The 17,389-nt window shown below is 29.3% G+C and overlaps 1 protein-coding gene across 3 annotated transcripts in view; it reads left to right on the top strand.

Annotated features, from left to right (window-relative positions):
* Positions 1 to 813: 813 nt before the first annotated feature.
* mael (germ-plasm component protein maelstrom) overlaps positions 814 to 17,389 on the top strand; it is a 73,717-nt gene continuing 57,141 nt past the window's right edge. Inside the window, exon 1 of one of the 3 annotated variants that reach the window (XM_075377543.1) lies at positions 814 to 884. The gene's annotated coding sequence lies outside the window, so the exon portion shown is untranslated. Of the gene's footprint in view, positions 885 to 1,076; positions 1,243 to 17,389 lie in introns of those variants that run through there. The other 2 variants (XM_075377544.1, XM_075377542.1) reach the window with 2 other exon arrangements.

Below are 17,389 nucleotides of genomic sequence, written 5' to 3'. Positions count from 1 at the left end.
AATAATCTTTTTCAGAATTATCGTCCATTTCTTATTTGTTAAAGGACAAAATTTGACTGAATTTTAGAGAAGCAAGTTAATCGCTTCTCTGACATTATTTTCAAGACTTGCTAAACAACGCTGGCTGAACTTAATGAATCTGGCATTTTTTGATCTCTTGTCACCTAACGATTAACAAATTCTAAGAATGTTAGTGTTTATATCCATAAAAAACATTTGAAAATTTATTTCAAATATACTTTTATGCAACTGACGTTTTGTTGAAGAATGCTCATTCACCATTCATGACTAAGGCTGTTATAAACGCATGGTACAGTACAAAAATAACTCGATGAAAAGAAATATTACTTTGCCGGCATATTCTCTCCTTATAAAATTAATTAATTATATATTGTGAGCTATCGCTTTGCGTAAAAACTGCAATCATTATCATTTTTAATACAAAAATAAACTACGGATTGATACTATCAGCAGAGTTTATTTTTAGATAAAACGATTAACGTTACGTTCTGGGTTAAATTTCCAGTACGACTTTGAAATTAATAATTAATTTAAAGATATGTTTAATTTTATAAGAAATGTTACAAAATTATTAAACATTGAAATGTAAATTATCGGGAGTTCGCCGACAGCTTTCTATTTGGTTATTTTTCTTTTTTTATTCTCAGTCCATCGCAGACACAAATGTAATGTGATTGTTGCTGTTAAGATAATAATAATATTATTATTTTTATATTTTCTGTTAAGATCACTGTAATTTCTATGTAGGGTTCTGTTTACCTTTCTTAGCTTCATTCTTTTGTTATATGTTGACGTGTTATAGGTTTTGACAATGGAGTTTCGGAATCGCGTCAACGCATAATAAAAGAATGAAGCTAAGAAAGGTACAGTTATCAACATAGAAATTGTAGCGTGAGATATTGAGAAAAGCATTAACGTAGGTTTAAGCACAAAAAACCTTTTAAATCACTAAATGATTTTGAAAAAAATGAGAATTTCTGAGTTTAAAAATTGCCTTTTTTATTCCATTTGCTGGTTCATTGAAAAGTACAGAAATTCCTAGCGGACTGGAGTTCAATTACGTTAAGGAATGTATAGTTCGTTTTGTTTTTTCCGGCGCCGTCTTGTTGGATACGCTGAACATTTTACACGTTGTGCTAGCAAATGGAATTAATTAAAATTAAGTAGAATTAATTAAGTCCTTTTTCTTTCTTCGATTGCTTGTTTAATTTTTATTTGTGGGTATGTATTTTATTCAACAGGTCTGTAAACATAAAATAATTTTCCAGGTGTATTAGTAATTTTAGTATTAGTGTCGGCGTGAAGCCTTTCTCTATAGTTTATGTCCAATTCTTCCTATCCAGAACATTATTTTAATATCTATAGTAAAAACAAAATATTGCAACTCTAGTTAACTTTTCTGTTATCAAAAATAGAAATATAATAGGTAATATAATGTGGTTTATTTTAAGGTTAAAGGTGGTTAATTAAACAATTGTTTTAACTAGAAGAAATTTGCTTATTCAAATCGTAAGAACAACTATGTAAAGTTTTGGATTATTTTTTAAATCCAATATTGACTTAAGTCCCCACAAATTACACGTTTGGTATGTGTTTATTGCTAGGCCATATCACAGTGCTAGTAAGTACTTAGTTAAATAGCAATAAATTCGAAAACCTAGTTACTGTTGTGTAAAAGTAAAAGTTGTATGGTTTTCTTTGTTTAGTAATGCAAAATTTATTTGAATTGAATTATAGAATTGTTTGTGTGAGATTAAAAAATGTCTGGTTTTGAATATGTAAACTGGAAACATTTTCATCAAAAAGAGAACCCAGATTGATATTGTGTTTTCTAATAATAATACTTTGGATTAACAAAATTTTTACCTGTATTCTTTAAAATTATTCATGATTTTTTCATGTATTTTTGTCCGTTTTAAAGAGCTGAATACATCTTATGAAATCTATTTGCATCTTTTAAGTGCATAATAAAATTTATTGAGTGTTGAAGTTAGTGACTGTTAAATAAATACTTTTTAGAAAAGTATGAATTTTGACAACATTTTTTGCCTATAAACACAAATTATGGTCTTAAAAATATAGCATCACCATAACTTAAAATTAATATAAATTCTTAGCTAGCAATTACCAACATAAGCATGTTTGATTTACTTATAACTCTAAAATTTAAATTAACAATTTTTTGTAAGAATGTTTACCCATGCATCATTATTAGCTTGTTACCCAACAAACAAAATTTAAAAAAATTAACAAAATAGATATGAGGATTTACTAAAGGTGGTGTATAAAATGATCTGGCCACCATTTTGTAAAATTACTAAAAAAATAATTGTTGAAATATTACTTTCTTGATTTATGCAACAGCAGTTTAAAAAAAAAATATTAGCAAGAGCTTTTTCTATTTTCCTATTCTGTAAATATGTATGCAAACTGAATTATTTGATATATCTCCAGATATTAGCCTCTTTTTGTTAACCAAGTTAATTTTCCTTTTTCAGAATCTTAAAATCTGTTTTGTATAAACATTTTGAATTGTTTGTTATTTGCTTTAATTCTTGTTCTGTGAAATCTTCATCAGAGTAATAAATAATGAAACCCCCCTTTAACAAATAAAGTAATAAATTCAATTAAGAAAAAGATTATGATAGAAAAATAAGATTTAAATAGTGTAAAGCATATCTGTCAAAAAAGGTAAATTCATATTACAATTTTTGGAGTATAAAAACGACATGGTATTTGTATGGCTATCATTTTGAGTTATTTTAAATATGTTAATTTCTAATTTTCCATTTATATTGGTTAAATAGTATTGGCTTAGCTCCCATCATAATATATATTATCAGGATTAATAATAAAAAGCCTGTTCATTTTTAAGTCATCCAAAATTGTCTGGATTCACATGTTACAATATGTTCTGGCTCAGATGTTATGCACCATTTTCTGTTATTAATAAGAAATAAATAGCTCAATATGATGTATACACTTTGTTATAGTAAATAATTTATACATAAGTATGCTGAATCATTCTGTACTTTTCTACTGCACTATAGAATAGAATGTCAGATTTTCCAGTATTTATCATTACTTAAAGCAAGTGCATTAGGTAATATTTCTATTGAATCTATTTTACACAATTACTAAAAAAAAGTTACACATTAACTTTCTACAGTAATCGTTCACCTTTTTCTGTTACAAATCAAAATTGTAGTCATAAAATATCTATTTGGAGTGTTAGATGAATTTGAAGTGAAACAAAGTACAAAGTTCTTTACTGTTTTATGTTATGATTACTTGGAGTCTCACCTGTGCCAACTATAGCCCACCCAAACATTCCGTTGAGAACAGCTGTTTTTCATAACAAAAAAATTGTTAGAAGAATAACATGTTAAAGAATATTTTTAGTAATTTTTTTTTTTTTTAGTTTTGAATTTTGTTTTCCTTATCTTGTTCATACATGATTGCCTACAATTATATTGTTCAAGAAAGTTGTTAAATGTGTGTGTAGTATAAAAATGTTACACAAGTCTGATTAACGTGACTTAGAGACTTTTATTTGTTTTTTTTTTCAATGATAGTACCTTTACTATCACAGTTCCATGATTATATTTAACAATACGGCTGTTCACAGTCTGATTTGATTGATGATGTTTGTTGATATGAGAATTGTGATTATTTTTTAAAACTTTTTATTTGAAAAGTGCCCCTGAAGGAATAGGTTAAAGTCTTTTGTTAAATATATTTAATTTCATTAAATAAGTTCAACCTTAAATAGAAACCTAATGTTAAATTAATATTTTTTTAATCCACGTTGCATAGATGCCTGTCTGTTGTTTACTAATAACATGCAAGTGCATTGCCTTGTAATTTTTTTTAATTTGTCTGCCTTTTTGACAGATGTGCTATTTTTGCACACTATTTTGATCATGGCAGTGGTTTTATTTTTAAGTGAATTTATTTTATTTAGCAATATGATTGCTAGCTTTAATTATTTGTTACAGTGATAAAGAGTGGATTTTTCCTCTTAGCAATGTTTAATGAAAAGTATAAGTTCAGTTGTTAGTTTGAAATACATGTAGGTTATAATAATCTTTTCTTAATGTGAATAAAAATAATCTTAAAAAACAGTAGTTAAGTAACTGCAATTTTTGTACATCTTCATATTAAAAAAAAATTTAATTATCAGTTATAATAACAAAGTATTAGTTTAAATTCGTTATATAAAGGGATAATCTTGCAATACAAATGAGTAAAAAATTGTTTCTACTCCAATGTACTTTGTCTTATTTGTTATTTGTCTTTCAGTAACAATTGTTCAGCTGCTAGGAGTGCTAATCTACGTAATATTAGTGGACCGAGTTCCATTTCAAAACATGCTGCAATATACACTTTTATATTAATTAAATAATTATAAGTATATTAGCTGCTCAAGGCTCTCTTGCTTGCACTTCCTGCCTAGCAAGATGTCTCCCCCCTGGACTCGTACTGTGTTTGTTATCCTGTGAGAATAATACTGATAAATAATAATTAAAGCATTCAGATTTTACAAATACTTGAAAAAGAAACTAAATCACAAAAAACAGAGTAGTAGGTAAATATGGTAACTGAAGTACACAGACCTTTGATGAGGAAAATTCACATAATCACCCCCAAGGGGGCTAGGGCCTCAATTTACGGCTTAAAACCTTACATGGGATAACACGAATATATCGTGAAAATTTGAAAGCACCTATAATTTTTTGTAGATTCATCCTTTTTAAAAACTTCTATTTAAATCCTAAATCAGTAATACCTGTAAATCTTTCACAATATAAATAAAATTTTATTACCCGGCATTTGAAAAGGTTTCTGGTAAATCTACATATTATGAAAACTTATGCCTATGTGAATTAATTGCAATAAAAAACTTCAAAAGCATCTTTTTAATTTTCCTTTTTTTGTATGGGTTGCATAACTTTCCCAACCTTGCTCGTGATAGATTTTTATTTTAAATACACCATAGGCTTTTTAAGCATTAATCGCTTATCTGTGCAATATTTTTAGACTTGCAAAAGAAAAAATCAAAATGTTCAGTAAAAACAATTTGGGTTTGATTTCACACCCTCTAATCGTGACTTTTTTATCTTAAAAAATTCTTAAAAACTTAAGAATTCTTTATCTTAAAAACTCTTCTCTACCAAATGACATTTATATCTACAAAATTTTACAACATTTAAATTAAACTCTGATTGACTTAAAGAGTTTTAAATAATTTAATAATTATTTTCCTTGACTTAAGCTCAGTTTTCTGTGACCGCTTAACAATAAAAAAATAAACACCAAAACTGCCCCTCATTTTTAAAAAAATTTTATCCCAAGATTAATCTATCAATGCATATAGAGAATTTTTGAGCTATGTTCAAAGAATTTCCAGAAGTAATCTGGAGATTTAGATAATTTCTGTCGCTATAACAACAAAATTGTTCTACAATTTTTAGACTAAGGATTGATTCTTGAAATGTTGAAATTTGCAAAATCCTGATACCTAAAATTTTGGTAAATTTTAAACTCTCCCTTTTAGATGTGTTATTGAAGAAACTATAGAATTGCGGCTAATAAAATAAAAATATTAATTAATCTCCTTTATAAATGAATGTACACCATTTAATTATATTCATTAAGAGAGTTGTTACTGTACTTAAAATAATTTTTTTTTATTGAAAATTTTAACCCCTATCTAATTTTATAACGCTGTACACATCATTAATGATAAACAGGTAAAAGATTTAAACAATTTAAAAGAAAAATTAAAAGTACTTTCTTAATATTCAAACTATATGCTCAGCTTTTTTATTATTAAAACAAAATATTAGTTCCTTCTTCTTTCTGTTTTTAAAATTGTCATTTTTCTTTAATGAGGAATTCCTTAAGTAAGTAAGGAATCATAAAATGAAGTATTTAATAACTTCATAACAGTCATTTTATTTCAGTTATGAATGAAATGTTATAATACTAATTATGAACTCAATAAGTATACACAGAATAAAATCCAAAAGACTGCTTACTTATCGGTATGAACTGTCATAGAATATTTAGGTGATACATTTTATTTGAAGATGGAAATTTGCCCTTAGACATATTAGGAAATATATCCACAAGAAAAGTCTTAAATGAAAACCTACAGTTCTCAGTTGATATCACATATCATTTTTTCTTTAGTAATGTATAAGTCCATAATATTCTAATTTTTGGAAAATTTATTTTTGAAATTAAAAAATTTCCACTACATTTGCGTTATAAATTAGTAATTTTGAACATTTTAATAGATGTTGGAAGAAATGAAAAAAGTTTAATTTATAATATATAGTGATCATTACTGCTGAAAGATCTTAAGTTAAGACTGGATATATGTGTGCATTTATTTTAAATTCTTGTTCTCCTTTAGATGTATTTATGAAAAACAAAAAAAGGTTCAACAGATGAAATGTTTTTCCAAATTTTTTCTTAAAATAAGTAGATGTGATAATATGCAATTGAAAGACATTCTTGTTTAAAATTGTAACTTATTTTATTTTTGTAAACCATTGAAAAAACAAAATGATAATTTATTAAATTAATAAAATAACCGTGAAATTAAATTTTCTAGTTTCCTGCTTTAATGTATTTCATGAAAAAAAATTTTTTTAGTTGGATTTTTCTCAAAAATTATTGCATTCACAAAAATAAAAAGGGAGTACCTTTTTTTACGTAAAACCTTTTGCTTTTTCACGCATTATTTTCTCTATTTCCTTTTATAATATTAATTTTATTTCTTGAAGTTTTTTTCATCTTTGGATAGAATGATATCTGTATGTAAAAATTCAACTAACTTATCCATAATTTCACTTCAGGGTCTGGACTATACATATACTTTACAATACATTTACATTTATGTGGTTAATTCAGAATCAGGGATATTTAGCCGGTCAGGAGTGGTTACCTGGATTCAGTGGGATGTGTCTCCTGGACTCCTCTGTAATCATTAAACTCATATTTGTGAAAAAAATAATGTTAAATAGAAATTAAAGCCTGTTCAGTTTATAAAAATCATCAGTGTATTGTGATTTTTTTCAGAGTAACAGTTAAGTCAGCCTGCAGGAACCAGTAATTATATTTTTTACAGGGCCCACCGGGTTGGTCTAGTGGTGAACTCATCACAAATCAGCTGATTTTAATGTAGAGAGTTCTAAGTTTCAAATCCTAGGTGGTTGGGTTTCAATTAACCATGCACGTCTCAGGAATGGTCGACCTGAGACTACACTTAATATACATTCATACATATCCTCATTCATCCTCTGAAGTAGTATCTTGCCGTACTAGAAAAATATAAGAAATATAAAAAGGATCAATCTGGATCCTTTTTAAAAAACCGTCTGGTTTTTAGATTTCTGTCGTGACTCCACTATCAGAATTAAAAATATAAATTACTATCACAATATTACCAAATCTTATAATGATTCAATAGTGATAACTTTACAGCAAAAATGTAAAAAAAAAACCACCCCCTTACAATATTAAAATACCCCTTAAAATATTAAAATTCAAAAAACCTGAAAATGTTTATTAGATATTTACCTAAAGCGTATTTATAAGCCCAAATCGAGTGAATATCTCGTCTAGTTGGAAATTGGGAAAATTTACAATCATTGTTCAAAAGTTTTTCCTTTCTTCATCCCTTTCAAGGAAAAATTTTAAAAATCTAGAAATCGGTTTTTGCATATTCACATGAGATTACACATACCAAAAATCAAGTTGATATCTTTTCTGAGATATTCAAAAAATAATAAATTTTATTGTTACTCCATTTTATTCCCTTAAACTCAGAATGTCAAAAAATCCTTTCTTAATGTACACTTTACAGTGTAAGAAGAATGTATACAAATTTTTATTCAATTTATCTACAGTAGTTTTTGTTAGGCGTGGTTATTGATTATCAGTCAGTGGGGCATGTTTATATGTATAGATTAAAATACCGTTTTGTATACATCGTTTGTCGTCCAAGAATTTAGGAACTTCCTGGTCAAACTCTATGATTCTTTTATTACAGTGCAAATCGGCTATAACATGATTCAAGGGAGAGGCACTTTGCGCTCTATTTATACAGAAAAAAAACTTCCCCTCCAAACGCAAAGTAAGTAACTGATATTCAACATTAAAGAATACAAAATTGTATAAGAAATTTGCCTGAACTTAAAAACAAAAGTTAAAATCTTATTGCATAAAATTGAAAGCAAATATGTTGTACTGTACGTGCAAAAAAAATTGAAAGACTTATAAATTTGTGAGAGGTTATTTTCAAACACTGGAACTTATATAATTTAACTTTCATATCGTTCTTAAACACACTTAAGTACGATTGGTACACACAGTACTGTAGGGGTCATTTTCAGATTGAGGGATAATAATATAAACAAAATGTTAAAATATAATTTATTTTAAAACTAACTAATAATTATAGAACAGTGCAATAAAATCAGACACTACAATAGCAGAGCTAAAAAATTATTTCTTGGCATTTTTATAGTCGCTCTTGCCTATGGAGTACATAAAATGCGTCATTTCGGTAACAATTTTTCTGATATGATAAGTGAAGGAAAATAGAAAATAATAAGTAAATAGAAGAAAACAATTTTATTATATGCAATTAAATTATCAAATTTTAAACATTATGAAAAACATTTTTTTACATCATTGCTTTGATTAAATGACAAAAAAGTTTTACTTTTACCATTTTGTGAGTTGTTAAATATGTAATATTCGAAAAATACGGAGCGAGAGCACCGATTTTAAATAAAATTTGATTGATTTTCAAAAACTGTATTCAAGTGATTAATTTCATGATTTTACTGTAGATTAATTTTTATTACTTAACGAGAAATTAAAGTTTGAGACTAGTTACCGAACCGACATAATGCTACTGATCTTACATTCGTGTTGCCGGACTGACAATAAGGTGTGGAAGTTGGAGAAAAGAGTGAAATAAAACAAGATGTTTGGAATATAATTTACAAAAAATATTTAAAAACTTAAAAAATGTCAATAGTACACTGAAATAGGATAACATAAACTATATATGATTACATTATCACATGTTTTATGATCACTTAGACTAATTGCTGAACTAATACAAATGAGCAATATTTTTTAAAACAGTCTGTAAAATAAGGTACTATAAGCGAATTAATAGAAAAAGTTTTCATAATGCACGTTTATATATAATACTATATGCCTAGGAAATAATATTTATCATTCAAAATCAATAACTTGAAACATATCGAATTACAAAATTCAAACAGAAAAAAACACATTACCATCAACAAATACTTTATCAGTCTTTTTACTTCCTTGTATGAAGTAAAGGAAGTATTGTGATTGCAAAACATTTTGGTTTTCATATTTAAACAGAAATATAGTTTATATATAGTTTTGATGTGACTTCTGTACGTACATACATACATACATATGTATGTATGTGCACGTATGTATATACATAACTCAAAACGATTAGCCATAGAATGTTGAAATTTTGGATTTAGCACTGTGGTAACATTTTATTTAAGGAAATATAAATAAATATGGCATTATATTTTTTGCAATATAAATGAAATTTAAATAAATGTTTCAGTTAAATAAAAAAAAAATCTAGAGAAACAATATTTAAAAATAACATCAGTATAATAAAATAAAACGTAACAATTAACTAGATAACAAAATTAACATATATACTAAGCTTCAAAACACATTGAAATAAGTTTTTTGAATACATTTTTCTGACTAATGAAAAAAATAATACAATATTAATTGTTGATGACATATACGTATCATCAACGTGAATTCGACTTTTTGGAACATGAGCCAGTCTTATCATGAAATATTTGCATTATAGCATAATCTTCATAGTATTGACTAACAAAGCAAGCAAAACACAACAACTTTCGCCCAAACATTTTCCTCCAGAAAATGTCACCTGCTTAATTTGCATAATTGTTTTTATCGGAGGAATATTTCCTGGAATTTTATTGCTCATGCTTTCAATGGTTTTATTCAGTATTTCCACAAGAAGTATTTTGCTCTTAAAATAATTTTGAAATGCTTCAACAAAATCCACAGCACACTTGACATCATGACCGCAGTATACATTCATCAGCTCTTCGCTTAAGAGAACCCCTCACCCCATCCAATGGGCCCCTTCCTTTGTCCAGGCCCTGAGAAGTCACATTTTTTAACGAGGGAAAAAATCTAGGAAGTAGTGTTTTGAGGATATACATATTATTTCTGTTACGATATTGTGCCGACAGGCTGTCAAAAAACATGTGGATGGTGTGGGTTTTGGGATATAACCACGCTGAATCTTGAAATATTGGGCTCATGTGAGGAGGCCAAATTGTGTGAATGTGATGATCAAGATGGTCCGATACTGTGCAAAAAGATTTACTAATAATTTTTTTTCTTCCTAACTGTACCTTACACCAGTATGGAATGATATTTGCTTCTTAGATGCGCCGAAGTGCATGAATTGTATTTCTGATGAATAGTTAGCAACATACTTTTCTGAAAAATCTATAATTAATATAAGTTCGCCCTCTTTAAAATTTTTCATTATTTTTTTAGTTCATTCACTTAATGTAACATAAAATAAACGTGTTTTTTAAAGTTAACCATTATTTTGTTGAGCATTATTTTCACATCGGAAACTTGTGCTATTTCTCTAAATTTTACTACCTTTTACAATTTTTTCTTTATTTTTTATTACTTTCTTCTCTGAAACACTTTTTCATTGGAAGCATATCATTTTCAAATCATTCCCATTTTGAAATTCAACAGATTTTTTTTTACAGTTTTGACACTTACCCGTCATGCATGCTTCATTGTATACTGAGCACACAATTGTATTTAAGATTTCGCAGATCCATCCTCTGTTAATCACTCTTAATTTTTTTAAAGCGGTGATTAAAAATTGTATATTACTGTGACAGGCCTCCCTGTCCCCCTTGCATTTGGCGGTGTGATCCAAGATAAAACTAGTAAATGAAAGTTGGCGGTAAAACTAGTGTATGAAATAGTTGATTTTGTTTCTTTTATTTAACGACTGTATAAGGTTTGCATTGAATCAAGAAGTATTCTCTTTTGTTTTCTCTCTCTTCCTCGCCTGGTAACGTCCTTTTCCGGAAACATTCGGGATACTGTATCATCCTGGTAGAAATCGTTAAGTTGTCTGGCTTCTTTTGCAATTACTTTGTCTGTTTGTATTCAAAATCTCTTTTGTTTTCATTTAGTAGTCTGTTTGATTTATAGGAAACAAGGTTTTGAAATGCTTCTGAATGGATTATTTTTGTAATGTTTGTGACCCTATTACTTTATTAACCTGTTGCCGCTCTTTAGCCTTTGGATTTATTTTTACAACTTGATGCTCAAGCCTCTTTTCTACACCATACCCAATAAACAGCCTCTTTTTTACAGTGGAAGATACCTTTTCTGTTCCAATCAGTTTTTACATTTTTTATTTAGGTGACTGAGAAAATAACTTTTCTTAATTTTTTCTTCCTTACGCTGTAGCCTTTTACGGCATTTACGAAGGTGTCTTTCCAGGTTTTTTTATTTTTTCTTCCTGTTTTTTTATGGTAAGATAAGCTTTGGCTCTATCATGCCTAACGGCTGTCCTACCTCTTGCCTTCTACCCTGAATCTAACCAAATTTTTTCAGCGTTGTTTTCCTCGTCTGATCCCTAGGAGTGTCTTGTAACACCACACATTAATTTTTTTTATTCCTGTACTTCTGGGAATACTTCCCCCAATTCTTTCTTCTCATTCTTTGTTTCCTTGGGGGCGAATTGTTGACTGACTAAAGTTTTCTTCCTTTAGTTTCTTATATCTTTCCCTATCCTTCTCTGTTTTTCTTCTAAAGCTGCTTGCTTCATTTTGGTCCTAAACTTCCTCACTCTCTCTGCAGTTAATTTGTTTGTCATATTTGTCAGCCTTGCTATGATTTTTAGAATTTGTCGTTTTTGATTTGACTGGGAATTTTCTGATTGAAACACACAAGGAAACCCAACAACCTGTTTTAAAAGTTCATAAAATATCACAAAAATATAACTAAGAAACTTACCAGAAAGAATCAGAATGATAATATAATCATATATTATAATATTATCATTATAATTATAAAAATTAAGTATTTAAAAAATATTATTATAAAAATAATTATACAATTATTATAACCGATTAATTAATTAAGTATATTAATATTTTAACATTAGATAACAGACTTTAATCAGTCATGAAATTAAAATTCAAACTAAGAAAATACAATAAAAAAACATTAATTATTATTGCTCTTAAGACATTAATAATATTAGTTTTTTAAAGCTATCCTAGAGAGAACACTAGTTTTCAACAGCTCGGTAATGCTACTGCAACAGGCAATCAGAATTGTAACGTTTCCGAACTGATTGTTACTGCACTGAGTTATTACATATAAAATAAATGGTTGAGTGGTGAGGTAAAGATAGGTTTAATAGATAGTTTTGTGTGCTGGGTTATCCGTAATATAAAGTTAATGTTAATGTTTAAAATGTATACGTTATGGAGCTGTTCAATTAATGTACAGCTAATATCTTACCTGCTTTATTGCGATTTAATTATGAAAAACCTTCAAGAAAGCACGAATACAACACACACTTGTTTATTAAACACTTCTCCTTTTAATAATACAACTTCTTACCCAATTTCGCACGCTTTTATTCTACCTGGCGAAAAGTTTTAAAACTCTCCTGCCCACATTCATAACCAATGACGTATTATTTTTACATTCTCGGTTACGTTAAATAAAGTTTAATCTTTCAGTTCTGGTATAGAAATTTAATAACAGGGTTAGGAAACACTATTATCAAGTTTTGGTTTGATAAATTATTTTTTATGGTTATATATTTGTTACCGACCCACAAGACAGCTTTACGAAGAATAATTTGTAATGAAAAAATTTGAAAATATCTTCTTTGAAGATTACAGACAATGCACAATGTAATCTTCAAAGAAGATTATAGACAATGCACATGTTATATAACATGCAAGTTATACAATGCAAGTAGGGTGCTGTGCCAGCTGAATGCAGATCTGAAGAATGCCATGTTGATAGCTTTGAGGAACTTCTGTGGGATTTGAAAGTAGAAGAAGAAGGCATTGTAAGAAGTATATTTACTAGAGATGAAACCTAATCTCTGCTTCTACCTACCGAAAACTAAGAAAGTTAGCAAGGAATAGTGCTACAGCTTCTCACTAAAAACAAAAAGTTTCATACTGTCATTGGTGGGAAAAGTTATACTTTTTTGATTAATTAGGAGTAATTTTAGATTGCTATGTGGGATAATGCCACCGATTGTATGCAGATGTTTTCAAGAATCATCTGGACCTGTATTCGAGTCTAAACAAAGTGGATTTCTGATGTGGGTGTTGCAACTTGAAAAACTGAGTCTTTCACGTCCATTGAATTTGCCAAATTTAATACTTTAATATTAAATTATCTTATCTTTATTGAATTATCTTAATACTTTTTCATCTTTGACTGCAGTAGGAGTCTTTTAGATTTATTATTATTATTATTACTTTAAAGTAATAAAGTAGGTGGTGTATGAATTGCTATGTTGTCAGCTAAAAGAATTTCTGGAGTTGTCTGAAACATCGGAATACTTCTATTCATGCCACATAGATCCTGTAAATTATGATAGAAACTGTAGGTTTTAATTTACTACTATTTGTATCTTGTAATTTAGTTTCTTTTTCAGTATTTGTAAAGTCTGACTACTTTAACTGTTATTTATCAGTATTATTCTCCCAACTACGAGGATAATGATGAACCCAGTTGGGGGTCAATATGGGAAGGGTGACCGAAGTGAGCTCCGAGTAGTTAGTTATATTATATGATACAGTACAAGACTACAATTCATTCGCATTCTTATACATATTATCCTCTGAAGTAATACCTTATGGTGGTTCTGGAGGTTAAACAGAAAAAGAAAGTTATATGATAATTCTAATTTAGGATGGTGTTTCCGCATTTAAGTACAAGTTTCATTTACTGATGCAAATGGTAACCTATACATTACACATCTATGCCGGTATCGTATAAGGGCTAGCACCTGCTTTCCCATGAGGGAAGTATCTGCCTGATGGGCAGTTACATTTTTAATGCTAACAGCATCTCGGTATTGTCTCTACCATTCTGTTTATCGTATCATATTAGTTCTGATGTACAAGGTTGTGCTCAATTTTTATCGCATTTTAAAATTGGATATCGTTAAAAAACATCTAAATGTAAATGAGTGACAAGTATACGTAGAAGAGTGATAGATTTAAAAATTACCCTCCTTTTTTATTGCGTGCTGATATTTGTTCTTTACCTGAGGCAGCCTTATAACCATTTATGTTATTCGATTTAAAAATTTAATCGAAAAGTTTTTACTTATGCATGCAGATAGTGTGTTAAAAAATTGGGTTGATATCTCAGAATTATTTATATCTTACCCGTTCTTGTTTCTATATTTAAATTATTAAATCGGTAGTTGACAATTTGCTTATCTCAAATTTGTAAACCATTGGGGCTTAATGTGTCATGATATGTCAGTCCTATTTTTTTATATCTAATAGTATTAAAATTTATATCAATTTTATCATTTAATACCTGTTTTACAAATATGTGATAACATTTCCTATGTACAAATTATTAATATCTATTTATCTCTACTAACTACTTGAAAATAATATTTGCTTATTTGATCTGCCATCCGTAACGGTTCCAAATCTTTATTGACATTTATGCACTCGGCTTATAGCTTATTGTTATTTATTTATTCATTTCTATTTTACTCGTAAACTTAAAAGGCATATGATAAAGCTGATAAAATTAACTGTAACTCTACATTTCAATTAGGAAAATAAAGTGTATTGTAAAAATTGTGTGTACTTCTCCAAGAAACTTGCTAAGCATTTTTCAAAGTTGTTAATACTTAATTAAATTAAACATTAAAACAGATTCATAAATTTATATTTTGCTAAATTTTCATAGTAATAATAGTAATAAAAAAATAGTAATTATAGAAAACAATTATTTTACATACAATCTGTCGCTGGGAATATCTCTTGTACAGATGAAGTTGCCAGATATATTTTTACTGAAATTGGCCATAATTGACAAAAATTAAATCGGTTTTAAATTTACAGATATGACTGTTTTATGTCTTTACATAATAAAATTATCAATTTCTGTATAACCGACAAAGTAATATCAAAACAATATTTAAATGAAAATTTCATATTACTTCCTTGTACGAAGTAAAGAAAATATTGTGATTGTGAAAAAGTCATATTTCAACAGAAATATAAATTTTGACTAGTTTCGGTGTGACGTCTTTATGTACGTACATGCGAGATATGTACGTTTAACTCAAAAACATTTAACCGTAGGATGTTGAAATTTTCGATTTAGGACTGTTGTAACATGTAGTTGTGCACCTCCCCGTTTGATTGGACTTTTTCTTAATTGCAGTAATGCCCTTATTGAAAGTGTTTCAACGATATATCATAAGCGGTACTTATTTTCATCGGTTTCAGAGTTATAGCCAAATGAAATTTTAATTAATGAAATATTTGATCTCACAAGGGGAAGGCACATCAGTTTGAATCAGACTTCATCTTTTTTTTAACCTCTTTTTAAATTTAAATATATTGATTTATTCATAATTATTAACCTCTGTAAAAAAAAAAAATTATGATAAATAATTCAATAATAACAATAACAAAATTTATATGAAAAAATATCAGAAGTTATTAGTGAAATAAAATTTTATATACTTTTCATTCAAAAAAAAAAAAATTTGTATATCTAATTTAATAGGCGTATAAGAAAGTCATGGGGTGTTTTATCAGATTTTTATTATTAGAATTAGTTTTAATAGTTTATTTCTTACTGATCATTATCAAACAAAATAATTTTATTATACAATTATCCTGGTGCAAACATGATGCATTTTTACGTATAAAGTATTTTTAAAGTTATCTACCATATTTTTAAGGCTGGCGCCACAATACATAGATAGCACTCAGGAGATCATCAATGGTGTAATGTTGGTACTCCAACTGCCATATAAAATGGCTGGTGTTGTCACACTAAGCTCCTCCGTTAAAGCCACTACTGGCTAGGAACGGAGGGGGTGGTGTAGCGACCGGACACGCTACGAGGTGGGATCTTCTCCCCTCGGGGGGGACTCGAGATGTCACACTAAGCTTGGTTGGTCTTGGTTGCCACAGGTTGGTCTTTAAAACGGGTAGGTGTGATAACCAGAAATATCATGGAGTCTTTGAGGTAAGTTCTGCTCTTTCAAAAATTTACGTCTGCAGGCAGACTATCGATTTAGGTCCCGCCGAGTAAAGAATACGTGATCGTCCAAAGATGTTGATGTGAAAGTGCTGCAGATATGGTCACAGCGCTAAATTTTGTAAGTTTGCTTTGGTATGTGCCCATTGTGGCGAGGAAGGTCACAAGTGTGACGATTGTTCGCATAGGTCCGAGGCTCCGGCCTATGCTAACTGTAAGAGGTTGCACAAGAATCATGAGCACCCAGTTAGGAATGTGGCTGTTACGTAAGGGCAGTTACGTGTACTTTAATTCCTTATATGTTTAGGTTCGGTCAGCTAAATGCTCAGGGTGCTTATGTAGTCCTGGTTGAGTTAAGTGAGGTTGTAGGTGACGGAGTCTCGATATTGTCCTTATATACCATATATATTGTCCATACCTGTATGTCTGCTATTCTATGCAGAAAGTCGCTTGATAGTGTCTTCATACGGCAGGTTTCAGACGCGCATCATGTTGTGGTCAGACCTGCCATTCGCGGACAGAACCTTACAGTTGTTAGTTCATATTTCCAATACAAACAGTAATATTTGTATTGCTATTTACCCAATATTGGGTAAATAGTCCAATCCTTATTGGTACCGATGTTAATGCAAAGTCGCTTTTCTGGCACAGTAGGATCACTGATCATGGCGGTGGCATAATTGACAGTTTCATCGCGCAGCACAATTTCGAGGTCTTTAATGTTGCAGACCAGTTGGTCACTTACGTCGGTGCGGTTAACGGACGAAGGGTCTTTTCAGATACAAATATTGACATCACCATTGGTAGGGACATTCCTGGCAGAGTCCTTGACTGGTCTGTAGTCTCTGACTCTTCTAGCGATCATCGGTTGATACTATTTGAAATAGCGGATGAGCTGCGCGATGGCCATGAGGGATACTTTCCTGTTTACCGGGGACGCTTGCTGCCTAGGAGGGCGGACTGGCCGAAATTCTTCAATATCAAT

This window comes from Lycorma delicatula, chromosome 10 (genome assembly GCF_047948215.1).
Source record: "Lycorma delicatula isolate Av1 chromosome 10, ASM4794821v1, whole genome shotgun sequence".
Lineage (NCBI taxonomy): Eukaryota > Metazoa > Arthropoda > Insecta > Hemiptera > Fulgoridae > Lycorma > Lycorma delicatula.
The sequence above is the reverse complement of the archived record's forward strand: the minus strand, read 5'-3'. Positions and strand labels throughout refer to the sequence as shown.